The sequence below is a fragment of the Rattus norvegicus genome, chromosome 2 (assembly GCF_036323735.1).
Source record: "Rattus norvegicus strain BN/NHsdMcwi chromosome 2, GRCr8, whole genome shotgun sequence".
In the NCBI taxonomy this organism is placed as follows: Eukaryota; Metazoa; Chordata; class Mammalia; order Rodentia; family Muridae; genus Rattus; species Rattus norvegicus.
The window spans coordinates 172,813,311-172,825,979 of NC_086020.1; positions in this window are offsets into that span (position 1 = coordinate 172,813,311).

The following is a 12,669-nucleotide window of genomic DNA, read 5'->3' on the forward strand; positions in this document are numbered from 1 at the left end:
GTTTAAAAGATTTCTCTAGCACATGTGGAACTGTTCAGGCTGCCATGTCTGTACCATCTCTGCTGCTTCCTCAAGCCGGCTGTAGCTTTTCTTCCTCCTCTTTTCCCCCAATAAAAGGCGAAGTCTAATGAGGCACACACTCCTTTTTGCCCTGTTTTGCCACCATCTTTCAAAAGAGCCACCTATCCCACACGTTTAGTCCTCCTCTGCTTTATGTAGCTTCTCTTAGAAGGCCAGATGGAGAAATTCTGCATGAGAGGCAGTTTGCAGAATAAACATGAGAGCTGGGAAGCAACACTCATGTTATCCAAGACTCGATGCCCTCTAATCGTCCCTGATAATCCCTGGTAGCTCCATGGACTCGGCTCAGGCCAACACTTGGTGAGTCAGGGAGATATAGGAAAGGAATAGCTATAGCAACAACTGTAATGATATCTACCATGATGTTCTGCCTTCCAGCTCCCGTCCTGGGAATCATCCATTCCGTGACTCACTGGGACTGCCTCTGGAGGGTGTGCTTGGTGCTCAGCCTACCAGGAAGCCAGAAGCTGGTTCTCTGATCCTGTGTCAGTTCCTAATGGAAGCTGACCAGGGAAATGGCATAGGCTCACCTCTCCTACAAGTTCACCATTCTCCTGGCCCACAGTGAACGAGTTCTCATTGACTAATGAGATTATTTGGGAGTAAAAGATCATCTGCATAATGGGAAACAGTTCCCCACTGAAGTACACACATATGCATACAGTTGCGCGCGCGCACACACACACACACACACACACACACACACACACACACACACAGAGCACATGTACTTGGTTGTCAAAGGAGTGGTTCTTACAGCAGCTTTTTATTTTTTTTCTTCTCCATTCACTAAATTTTGCTGAGAAAATGCGGGTGACTGAAGGAAAGAGTTAAGTACTCTGATGGGAAGTAGCTATTATGCCAACACAGTGTTGAGCCTTCTAATTTTTAGCCAATTGTTTAAAAGACGACAGACGGTAATGTTTATGAGATGTATAATTCAAGGCAAATCTGTCCAGATAGAGAGGATAAACGTCTTTAACTCGCCTAACAAATGTCGAGCGGCATCCAGATAAATAAAACCAGCAGAACCCAAGGCACATAATTGCAGCTTTGCAGAGATAGGAAAACAGTTTTTCTTTGAAAGAAAGAAAAGAACTGTGTGTGCTTGAATAAGAAGTTGAGATTTTTCTGCCCTTCAGTGTCAATCAAATGCGCTATCTGTCACAGGTGAAAACAGGGCAGATCCCAAGTCGGGGGAGACTCTGAGGTGTGTGTGCTCTCTCCAGGTCATGCTGCCTGCCAGCTTTGCAGTTTCCCCAACTTTTGTTTTGAGCCAGATAACATGATCTTTGTTTCATTAATATTTAAGAGTAATTTAGATTGTGCCAGATGATCTTAAAGCTCATTTAAATCAGCTTGAAGATGTTATTAAGCTTTCTCCCAGCATAATCTACTGCCGTAAGTGACGGTGTCATCTGCATATAAATGACGGCCGGATATGATAATGAATATCAGAGATGATCAATATAGAATGACAACTGCTTTTGATTTCAGATAAATCTCCCCGAGACCCATTCTTTGGTTTGCAAAGCTCAAGACAAGTTATCTTTTTGGTCCTAAATTTTCTAAAGAAAACACAAAAGTTTTTTTTTTTTTTATAATATGAATCCTTTATTATGTTAGAAGGGGGGAGTCCACAAATCATACACGCATTGTTTTGCAAATACAATAATTAGAGTTTGCACAGATCGCTGCTTTGTTGGATTGAATAACTGTCTTGGCATTGCCACGTTTCCTTTTCTTCTCTTCCTTCTCTTCCTCCTCCTCTTTTTCTCCCTCTTCCTCCTCCCCCTTCTTTTCTTTCAGATAACAACAAGCCATTTCACTTGGTTTGAATACTTGGTTAAACTACTGTAAGCTTTTGGAGTTCTTGTCTACACAGCCTTGCAGAGGACATCTTTCTGTACTGAAAAAAAAAAGATGATTTAATAAACCACATCTTCCTTGTCAATTCACTTAGGGCTTACTGGAGTCTCTTATTTGAACAAAATTAACTTTGGATAACCATATATTAAATGGGATCTTAAGGAATTAATTTAAGGACACCCTTTCCTCTCCTAGGACAGACACCTTTCATTGTTAAAAGGAAAAATAAAATGAGAAGAAAATGAAGGAAAATAGATAAATAATAATAATAAAAATAGGCAAAAAGGAAAGTCAGCACCATAAGTATGTATCAGTCTGTGTGTGGCTGAAGGGGGAAGCAGACTTTGTTCACCATTATATCAGGTGCTGGGCGGATACCCAGGGTGTTAGCTCTTCTTCCTGCCTTCCTGCCCCCTTCTCTCTTTTCTCTAGAGCCTTGCCTGGACTTCCCCAACACATGTGGCTTCTGAATCATGTTCAGGAGTGTGAGACGTGGTCTTGAAGTTTAAAACTGGAATCCAAAGTGAAGCCCTCTCTTGACCTGGAAGAGGTGATTTCCTGATTTTCACATTCAGTAGGATTATTCGCCATCTGGGCCCAGGGGGAGGGATCTTTGCAGAAGCATTATGTGCTGTGATTCTGGTGTGGCTAGGGATTAGAGAATGGGGCCCTGGTGGAACAGGGAAAAGAATCTTTGAAGCTGTTCCCAACCTTTGGGTCGTGACCCCTTTGGGGTTTGTGTATGAGATATCCTACACGTCAGGAATTTAAAATGACTACCCTTTTGTGCCGGGTACTGTGCAAAACACAGGATGAATCAAGACGGATGAAGCTCACTTCTTAGACTATGTAGTATTGTGGCAAGACAGACACCTACAGAAAAATGTCCAGTGCTTATGAAGAGATGTATAAACCAATGGTAGTGAAAGAGTTCAGGATGCCAGAAAGGAGCAGAAACCTCAAAGAGAAGGTGACATCTGGGGAAGAGTCTTTGAGAAAAGAGTATAGACATCTTCTTGGTAAGTAGGAAGAAGCCATGGGGATCCCAGGCCAGCATATGTTTGCCCCATCAGCTCTGCCTGGGTGGGAAGGGGAAGATGTGCACAGGTAATCTAGGATCAGTTCCTAGTGATGGAGCCTAGATTGAGGACCACCTCCTTCTGCCTGCTTATGTGATTACCTGTAATCCATACACAAAGCTTCCCCAAAACCTGTTTCCTTTTCTAGCATCCATCAGATCCACATCTAGCATCCACATCTCCTGAAGACCTTTTACCTTCTTGGGTACAGATGATAAGAAGATATCCATTTTGGAGAAGACTCTCAGAGGTTGCCATAGCCCTGACAGCCCGTGGGCTGCTCATGTGGCATTTGCTGGGAACTTGAAGTTCAGAGAAGGCCATTGTCCTCCTGGAATCCAGAGGCCCTTTGACAGTGATGGAGGAGACTTCCCAGGGAGAAGTGCCTTCCGAGTGGTGAACTGTATTTTTAGTGGCTCTTCCTAAAACCAGAACGTTCCTGTCTACATCTGACTAATGAGATCTGGAGGTCTAGGCAACAGTCCATCTCAACAGGATGAGTCAGCAGCTAAGTGAAAGAATCCCATTAGGATTTGACCACCTCCTGGTGGCTGGTATTTGAGGTACCAGCACAACCGCAAGGCCTTGTGGGTGCTCTATATGCTCACCACTGTCTTCAGTTATACAAAGGAGGGGGGCTCTGGCCAAGCCATGAAACATCTACAGCTCACTGGCTTCTGACATCTGGTGAAGTAGGCAAGCACAGGTCTATGCTCTCTACTAGGTTCTCTCTAGGCCATGGCTCTCCACTGAGGATGCATAGGCTCCACCTACCACCATCTGTGTTCACCTTTTCCTCACGTGTTACGGTGGTGGAAAGATGATCTTTGACTTTCTTCCAGGCTATGGTTATTATCCTATAGTAAACGTGAAGAAACTGAGGTAGAGCTGAAATGGCCTGCACCAACAGAATCACAGTACTGTCTTCCATGGTTCTTGAATAAACCTGCTTTATTACACCACTTCTTGGAGACTTCTCCACTGGAGACCCTGCTTCTCTTCATTGGTTCTCAGAGCTCAGCACACAAGCTCTTACTTTGAGAGGAAGGGAGTGTTACAGATCCGGTGGTCCCCCCACCTCTCCTGCAGGGATGGTGCGGCTGATAGGAAATACTCTTGCTTTTGTGACGAAGGGTGGCTCTTCCTTGTCTCCTAACCCCAGAGGTCAGGTGTCCTTTAGCACACTAAACATCTGCAGATTACTGGACACTGACCAGTGCTGAGAGGACTGCTGGGCACTTTCAATTGGCTCCTTCCTTTTCTGTTTTCCTCTTTATCTCAGTTCTTACTGTCTTAAGGAAAACATGAGCTACTGAAGAAATGGCTGGGTGTTTCCATCCCTTACAGACCTCTCTAAGAAGAACTCACCAGGTTCTATCTCAGATCTGTTGGACTGTCTACATGGGGTAAGGACCTGCTTGACTGAGAACTGTACACCAGAGGGGAAGCAGGGCTGTGCCCAGTCTGGCGACAGCTAAGGTTCTTACTTTGGGCAGTGCAAGGCATACCTGGGAGATTTCTAAAAGTCTCAATGCTCAGACCGCTTCCAGAACTATTAAAGTGGAGTGGGGAGGGGCTCAGGTGGCACATCTCTTAAAGATCCTCGTGTAGCTCCATTTTGAGTTCCTAATATCCACACCACATTTATTTTGAATGCAATAGACTGGTGTAACCCCAGTCCAACTGTTTTTATGAAACAAGGTCTGAGCATACAGTAAAACATGGTGTGCCCTGCAGCTCACATGTGGATTCTCAGAAAGGGGTTCGGTTCCTCCCAGTCCTTCGCTCGTGGTCTGGGTGTATCTGAGAGCCTGTGTGGTTAGATATTTACCAGGACATAGCAAATGGCTCCCTACTTAGTGACTTAACCAGTATCTATTGACCATTTCACTGAGTCTGTGGGAGCTGCTTTGCTGGGAGGCTCTGGATCAGAGCCTACCTAGTTGTATTAATGGGAGGCTATGAGTTTCTTCTAGTCCCCAGCCCAGCATCAACCTTGGCTCCTGGAGGAGAAGAATTCGAATGGTCCATAGCAACAGATACAGTAGGCAAGAGATGAATTAGAGCATTCAGGAAGCAAGCAGCAACGCCCTTGATCCTGGGAGGCATGGGATTTGTATTTCCTCACCCCATGATCTCCCTCCCTACCTCCCCAGGGCGGACACTTTGGACATACTTCTTTTAGAAGCCTATTTTATGCAGAATTCAGTCTGTTTAAGTAGATATATAAGATACAAGAATACGTATAGAGTTCAAGTACCCCTTGTGTTTAAAAGTTTACTAAAGGGGAAAGGGTAAAAGCACTTTGTGCATGCTCCCCGTACCTGATCCAGCTGACAAGCTAGAGTCAACCAAATACTACCTATTTTTATTTGTGTCCTGTTTTGAGGCCCTAAGCTGGTGCATTGGGAAAGACTACCACTAAACTTTCTATGGCCTAACTGGAGTCAACCACCACTAATTACTGCTATTTACATCCTGTCTAGGGAGGCCCTTTGGCCAATCCCTTGTGGACCTAACTTTCTGCCTAACGGTTGCTTTGCTGCCCAGATTGGAGACAGGGTGACACGGTTAGACAGGACTTGGAGTGTATATTTCTAAGATGGGTTATGTGCTTAGCTGTTTGCAGGAAGACTTGGTTCCACTCCTTTGTAGGCTGCTGTAACAGGGCAGCTGGCTCTCCCGGGGGAGGCTGCAGAAGGAAACCAAAGAAGAAAGCACATTGCTCTTGCTGTTCTAGTTCCCAATGTCTTTGTAGTATCACTCTGTCACTGTAGCCACTGGCTTGTCCATTTCTATAGAAATAAGTCACTGAGTGCAGCCCAAGTATTGAGAGGAGACGCAGGTCCTACCTTTTAAAAGGAGAAGCAAACAAAGAAGTCATGGCCACTGTAGTGGGACTTTTGACTACTTTCTGGGTTCCTTTTCCTACCATTCTTCACTCCTATTCCATCCTTTCAACCCCCTAATACTAGGTAGGAAAGAAAGAAGGCTGGAGGGTCAACATTGTTAGATTACTTCCTGCAGATTAGGGGCGTCAGGATCCTCTGGGGCAAGTTTGATCTTCGCAGTCAGGATATCCAATATCTTTTTCTAGTTTACGTAAGGTTCCTTGAAAAACTGCAGCACGGTACCCAGCAGCTACCAGCAGTAGCAGCAGGGGCCATGTCCCCTTCAGGGCTCTAGCATTCATGTATCTTTTCAAGAGTCCCCGGAATTCCAAACATCATATGCTTGCAGAAACTCTCTGCAGCAAAAATCACACCCCTGCTAGAGCATGAGGCAAATCACAGTCAGCTGCTGTGGACAATCTAAAGCAGCCCCATCTCCCACACCTGTGGTCAAAATAAAAACATATTCTTAGAACATTTCTAAGTTTTAAAGAAAGCAAAATTCTAAGAGTATCAGAAAATCATGACTTTCCTAGTGGGCTTTGCCCCATATTCAGAGGTGTACCATGAAGCCGGCACACCGTGACTGCTGGGCCAGTGTCTTCACCTCAACTCTCTCTGTTTTCCAATCTGATCCTTAGTTCTTTTGTTATAGCCCAATGCTTACTGGGTTGCTCCTCGTGGTTTGTTCAGCCTCCTTTCTTATACCAACCAGAACCACCAGCCCAGGGGTGGCACCACCCACAATGGGCAGGGCCCTCCCCGAGACTTGCCTGTAAGGCCAATGTTTTGGAAACATCTTCTCATTTGAGAGTCCTTCTCAAATGGCTCTAGCTTGGGTCAAGTTGACAGAAAACTGAGTTGACAACAAAAGACTTAATAACCAGCTAGGAGTACTGAGAAGTAATGAAATCCCTAATAAGTTGAACGTAACTGGAGGTCTTCAGTTCACTAGGGGTGTGTTCTTGGAGGGCATTGTGACATTCTGGGTCCCTTCATCTTTTGCCTCTTGGCCATGAGGTGAGTGGTTTAGTTCCCTAGATGCTCCTGACAAAATATACTGCCTCACTCAAATGAACACAGTCAAGCCATCGACCAAAACCCCTTCAACTGTAAGGCACACAAATGTTTCCTCATATAAGCTGAGCATCCCAGGTAGCTTGTAATATAGATAGGAGCTGGCTACTCATACTCCTGCTTGCCTTGATTCTTTCTAAAGAGAGACACATGCACATGGAGTCTACAGCATATTATTCTGGCTTATTACCAGTTATTATTATTACTCTCTCACTGTATTACTTAAATTGAACTTTGTTACAGGTGTGTATGCAGAGGAGAATGCACAGGATATGTAGGGTTCAGCGCTATCTACAGTTTCACATGGCCATGGCGGATCTTGGAAATCATTCCAGAGAGCACTGGGCAGGGTGAGAGAATGTTGTTTTTATTGCCAGATTCAACTGATACCATATGAAGTTGGATTTGAACTCTTGGGAATTAGAGTCACAGTGGGAGAAAAATAATCTCGTTTGTCACATTTTAAAGGTGGCTCTTAAATTAATCGGATACAATTACTGTAAGTTAATCATACTTAAGGCAGAGAGAAGTTTTAAAAGTGAGTTCTGAGGAGCCTCAGAGTCTATGAAGATCTTTTGAGCATTTTGTGAATCCTTGATTTAAAATGTCGTATGTTATTAAATGTAATCGAATAATGTATATTTAACAATCAGTGCGTTGGCTTTAGCTATCATTCTAGTTTTGTATATGTGAGCCTGAAATTGAAATAAAATTTCCCTGCTATCATGAGTAAGAGAAAACTATTTTGAGTTTGAAAAGCAAAAAAAATGAAAAAGTGTTAAACTATTACATTCGTAGTTACTCATCTGTGGAAATGAGAGTTCCCTCAGTATTATACAATCAAATCTAAATATAAACTAAATTGGATGCTTACACTGATAACAGCTTTGATTTACATCTAAATCCCCATTTTAAATCACGGGTCTCAGTGATTCTTTAACATTACTGCCTTTGATGCCTCATCGATGAAAGTTACGGATTAAAGTCTATAAAAATGAGTATTTAAAATGATTTGTCAATGTTCATCCATTTTGTGTATCACTATGTCAGAATGCTTACTGCCTCAAAATTCAGGAAGCCCATCTCCAAATGGCTGAAGAGAAGTTTGCCGTGGCTCACGAAAGGAAATATCAGCGCTGGTAAAGTTGCTGGCTCAGCAACATCCCCTCACAATTCCTATTCCTCCTTTCTTGGCTTTTGCCTTTTGCAAAAGATGGCCAGATGGCCACCACAGTTCCCAGCATCCTGTAAATGCACGGAAATAGCCAATGAGGGAAAACAGAAAGTATTTCTTTTAAACAGCAATGGGATGTTCCAGAAGTTCTTCGAGCAAAGGTCCCAGGCACCTCATATTCCAGAACTGTAGTCCATGCGTTGTTGTAGTCTGGCAGAGAACCACCTTAACCCACGGGCTCTGCCAACAGGAATATAGGGAGAAAGACTGCCACGCCACTCACATCATCTACTATAGTCTTGGTACCTCATATGAATCCACGGAAACCATTTTGTTTCTGTTTGTTTGTTTGTTTGTTTGTTTGTTTGTTTGTTTGTTTGAGATGAGGATTCTCTGTGTAGGCTGGCTGTCCCAGAACTCACTCTATAGACTAGGCTGGCCTCGAACTCATGTTTATCTGCCTGCCTCTGCCTCCTGAGTGCTGGGATTAAAGGCATGTACTGTCATGCTCAGTGACTGTTTTGCTTCTTTAAAAATATTCGTTGGAGTGTTAGAGTGACGGCTCAGAGGTTTAGAGCACCTCCAGAGAAGCCCAGTTCCCAACAAATACATCAGGCATCTCATATGACCTGGAAGTGGACTGCAGAGGTGCTCACACTATTTTCTATCTTACCAGGCATTTGAGACACATGTGCATTCAGTCCCCGTGAACATGTAAGTTGGAACAAAAACTAAATCTTTAAAGAATAATTGCTGTTTTCCTGCTGGCTCCGTGGGTTGATAAAACATCTCGAGAGTCTTTGGGAATGACAGTTTTCCTCCCTCAAGAGTGCATACCTCGGAGAGCTAAGGAGCTGGGCCAGTCAGCAGTCACTGGTACCCCAAGTAAGTGGCTTCTGGATTCTTATCTTGAGAATGTGAAGAATGAATTTCAAAGGCAACAGGAGGGGGAGTTTAGAGACGGAGTTTATTGCAGGATTGTAAGTGGGAGGAAGAAAGGAGGCAGGAGCGGGTCCCAGAAGATGGGGGGGGGGGCTGCTAGTCCAGGGTATTTTATAAGGCTTATGGTAGAATCTGGGGACACCTCTGGAGCATCCAGATGCCCCTTCATTTCAATCATGTCTGCACTGCAGCTTCTAGACCGTGTGGATCCCTTAGGGGACAGAAACAGAGAGAACAGGAAGCAGAAACCTAGTCCCCATCCCCTCATCTCCCCACCCCCACCCTCGGCATTTCTGGCCTCTGATCAGGACAAAACAAAGGCAGTTTGGGCTCAGGATAAGCATCAAGGCTTGCTTTTGTGTACACAAAGCCATATAATCCTCAAACTCTGGGATTGTCTTGGGCTGCAAAATCTCATTGCTCCTCCGCCATCTGGGAAATATCTTTAGAAGAACAGTCAATCGTAGATGTTGTTCTGGACTCCCTGACCTAGAATCTCCTGCAGTAGGTGAAAGGTTTCCAGTTCGGGGTTCAACATACACACTGAGATGGGTTGTCCTTTGGGGTGAAGCATTTATTAGATGAGTTATTAACGCCTCAGATGGACAGAACAGCAGTGTGGTGCGGACTCTGAGGAGAGTTCGGGCCAGTGTAGCAGAATGAGGGTCCACTCTTTGAGGTTTCAGAGGAAGGAAGGGCTTCAGACTGAGAAGTTTGTTGGTTTTTGACCCATGGTTGTCTGTTGCCAGGAGTAAGCATGGAATGGTGGGATGAAAGCTGTCAGGTAATGGATGAACATCTCTCCTGGCTGGCTTTCCTGGGAGTCACGTTGCAGGGGAGGCAAAAATCTAGAGATACAAATTCCCTTTAGTTCCACAAACCATTTTTCTTCACTTTTTAAGAATTGTCACAGTTCAACCAAAATGGAGGAGCCTTACAAAATGGTGTGGCCCTGGCCACTGGTAGGGCATAGGGATTTAGTTCTTCAAAAAATAACTTGGAAACTCTTGCTTGCTTTTGGGAAGCTGCAACAGTTTGTCCCAGTTGAAGATAAGGCTGCAGATGTGGGCAGGTTCAGGTTACCTTAGGGTTCAAGTTTAGGGCTTGGACTTTGCCCTGAAGACAAACCAACAGATAAGCACCATTGTAATTGTTTTGCAGGAACTTAGTTGGTGGACAAGTGATGGGTGTTAATGCAGTTGGGGTAGAAGAGTGGACAGGCCAAGAGAAGCAAGGAACAGGACTTGATTTCTAATTAAGTTGAATGACAGATCTGAAGAGCTTCCTAGGTATCTACCTCAGGTGATTGTCCCTCAGCAGGTCACTTTCTGTCGTGACTTGAGTAAAGTAGCTGGACTTGCCCAGCCTAGTTGCCTCTAACTAGCCTATTCTTCCACCCCTTCCCCATGCCCTCTGTTCTTGAACTTTCCGAGATTGCTTGCTCTCATCATTCCCCAGGCTGCCTTCTCTGCAACTCTGGTTCAACCTAGAAGCTCACTTATCATCAGAGCAGCCCTGTCATAAATAACCAGGCTTCTCCTGGAATTTGACCTGACAGTTTCTGTCTGCTGGAAAGAGGAATAAAGCAAGCCAGTGGATCTGGAGGGGAACATCTCCAGCAAGGAGAGAACTCTGTCTAACTGAGTAGGGTTTGAATAAGATCTTAATGACTAAATGAAGAAAACCAAGAGAAGTGTGTGGTGAGGAGGGTGGACTAGAGTGAGCCCAGAAGCCAGTTGAACTCTCCAATTGCTTTCTTGTTCACTCAGGTTTGTCCCATTACGTTGCATCTGATGTAAAATGGATTCTGATGTTTTGGCAAAACACTCTTGGGAACCCAGTGATCAATAAAGGAGGTTCAAATAAAAATGTGTGACGTTCACAAACATTGGGAATTGAAGACACTATCCAGGAAATACTCTGATAGAATTAACCCCCTGCCCCTCCCCCAGAAGCATTCTTTCCAAGCTGACAAGGTCAACTCAAGCTCTATTCCCTCACACAAACACCTTTACATGACCCCTCCCTGACCCCAATTGCTCCACACCCTGGAAATCTGAATTCTAATTAGTTGTGTCCAGCCAGGTGACCACAGGAAATCCACTTCTCTGCCACAAAAGTAAATCATGTAAAAAGGAATACTTGTATGAATACAGGTAAGAAAGAGGACGCCCAACATCTATTTCACAGGAAAGAAAATGTGAACAATGTTTAAAAAATAAACACATTTTTGAGGTAGATTTTTTACAGTGGCCTGTTTAATATTTTTTGTTATTTTTTAATCCAACAATAATAGCAAAAAGGGGGGGGGAGCCACTATATGGATACCCGACAATCAATCGGTGACTTTAGAAACAATTTTGAAGAAGCCAGATCCCCAAAGGGAGAACATATAAAACATATAGTGTCTGAGTCCGTTTTTTTCCCCCCCCAGAGGTTCATATAACTAACTCCTATTGACCAAACAGAATCAAACAGAGGAAGGAGGGTTGCTTAAGCTGGTGGGCAGGAAGAACCAAGTTGAAAGAGGAGCAGGTGTGTGTGTGTGTGTGTGTGTGTGTGTGTGTGTGTGTGTCTGTGTGTGACATGCTCAGAAGTTGAGTGGGTGGTGACAGTTTCACAAGAGTGTATATATGTCAAATCTCATCTTATGGAGCAACTTACTGTGCTTTGAATCTATGTAAATACAAAGAAATAGGAGAAGAAAAGAGATTGATCCTTTTTCAATGGAAACGTTCAACATAGACTACTAATTACCTCAAGAGCAATGTTTCTCTCTCGGTCGTTTCACAGCTATTTTTGCAGGTTTCAGTTTCCAGGCTAAAACCCTGTAAGTCGCGTCAAGAGGTTCTGTTTACCAGTCATTTGGGTATAACAAGGCTTCCAGAGGCACTGGCAGAAAAAGATGTGAAATTCATTTTTCTATGTGGCTCGGTTCTCCTTGGAGCTATTCCAGCCCCTGTGCCAGTGTTTAACGCTGGGGATGCCTCTCTCAGCCTGCGCTGTGCCACATCTAGCTGCCCTTTCTTCTGCCCTTTCTCCTTACTCCAGTGCTTGAAGTTCTGTGGAATAGATCGGCTGACAGCGCAACAGGGGGAGAGCCAGCAAGAGTTCAGACGATTGGGAGGAGACAGAGCTCCTCGGCAAAAAGAGAAAGCTGCAAGCAGACCAAGGCCCCAGCCAAAAGGGATCACAAACCAGATCAAGGAGAGGTGTAGCCACACAGCCCACAGGGAGAGGGCTGCGAGGAAGGGCAGGCAGAGGTGGAAGCCAGGACCCCCTTTTTTCCTTGTCTTTGCCTGCCTTCCACTGGTAGACATTACTTTGACATCTGCACTTCAGAAATCCAGGAGCAACCCTGCTCAGTGCTGACCTCAGGATTCACGGAGAGTAGTCCCCGCCTTTCTGAGGCTTTCAGTCAATAGCTGAGGAACCAGCGACCAACAGATCAGAAATACTAAATGGAAAATTCCAGAAATAAGCTAGTCATAAGCTTTAAATTGCATACTGTTTTGAGGAGCATGATGAAATATTTTGTTTTTGAGGCAAGACCTTC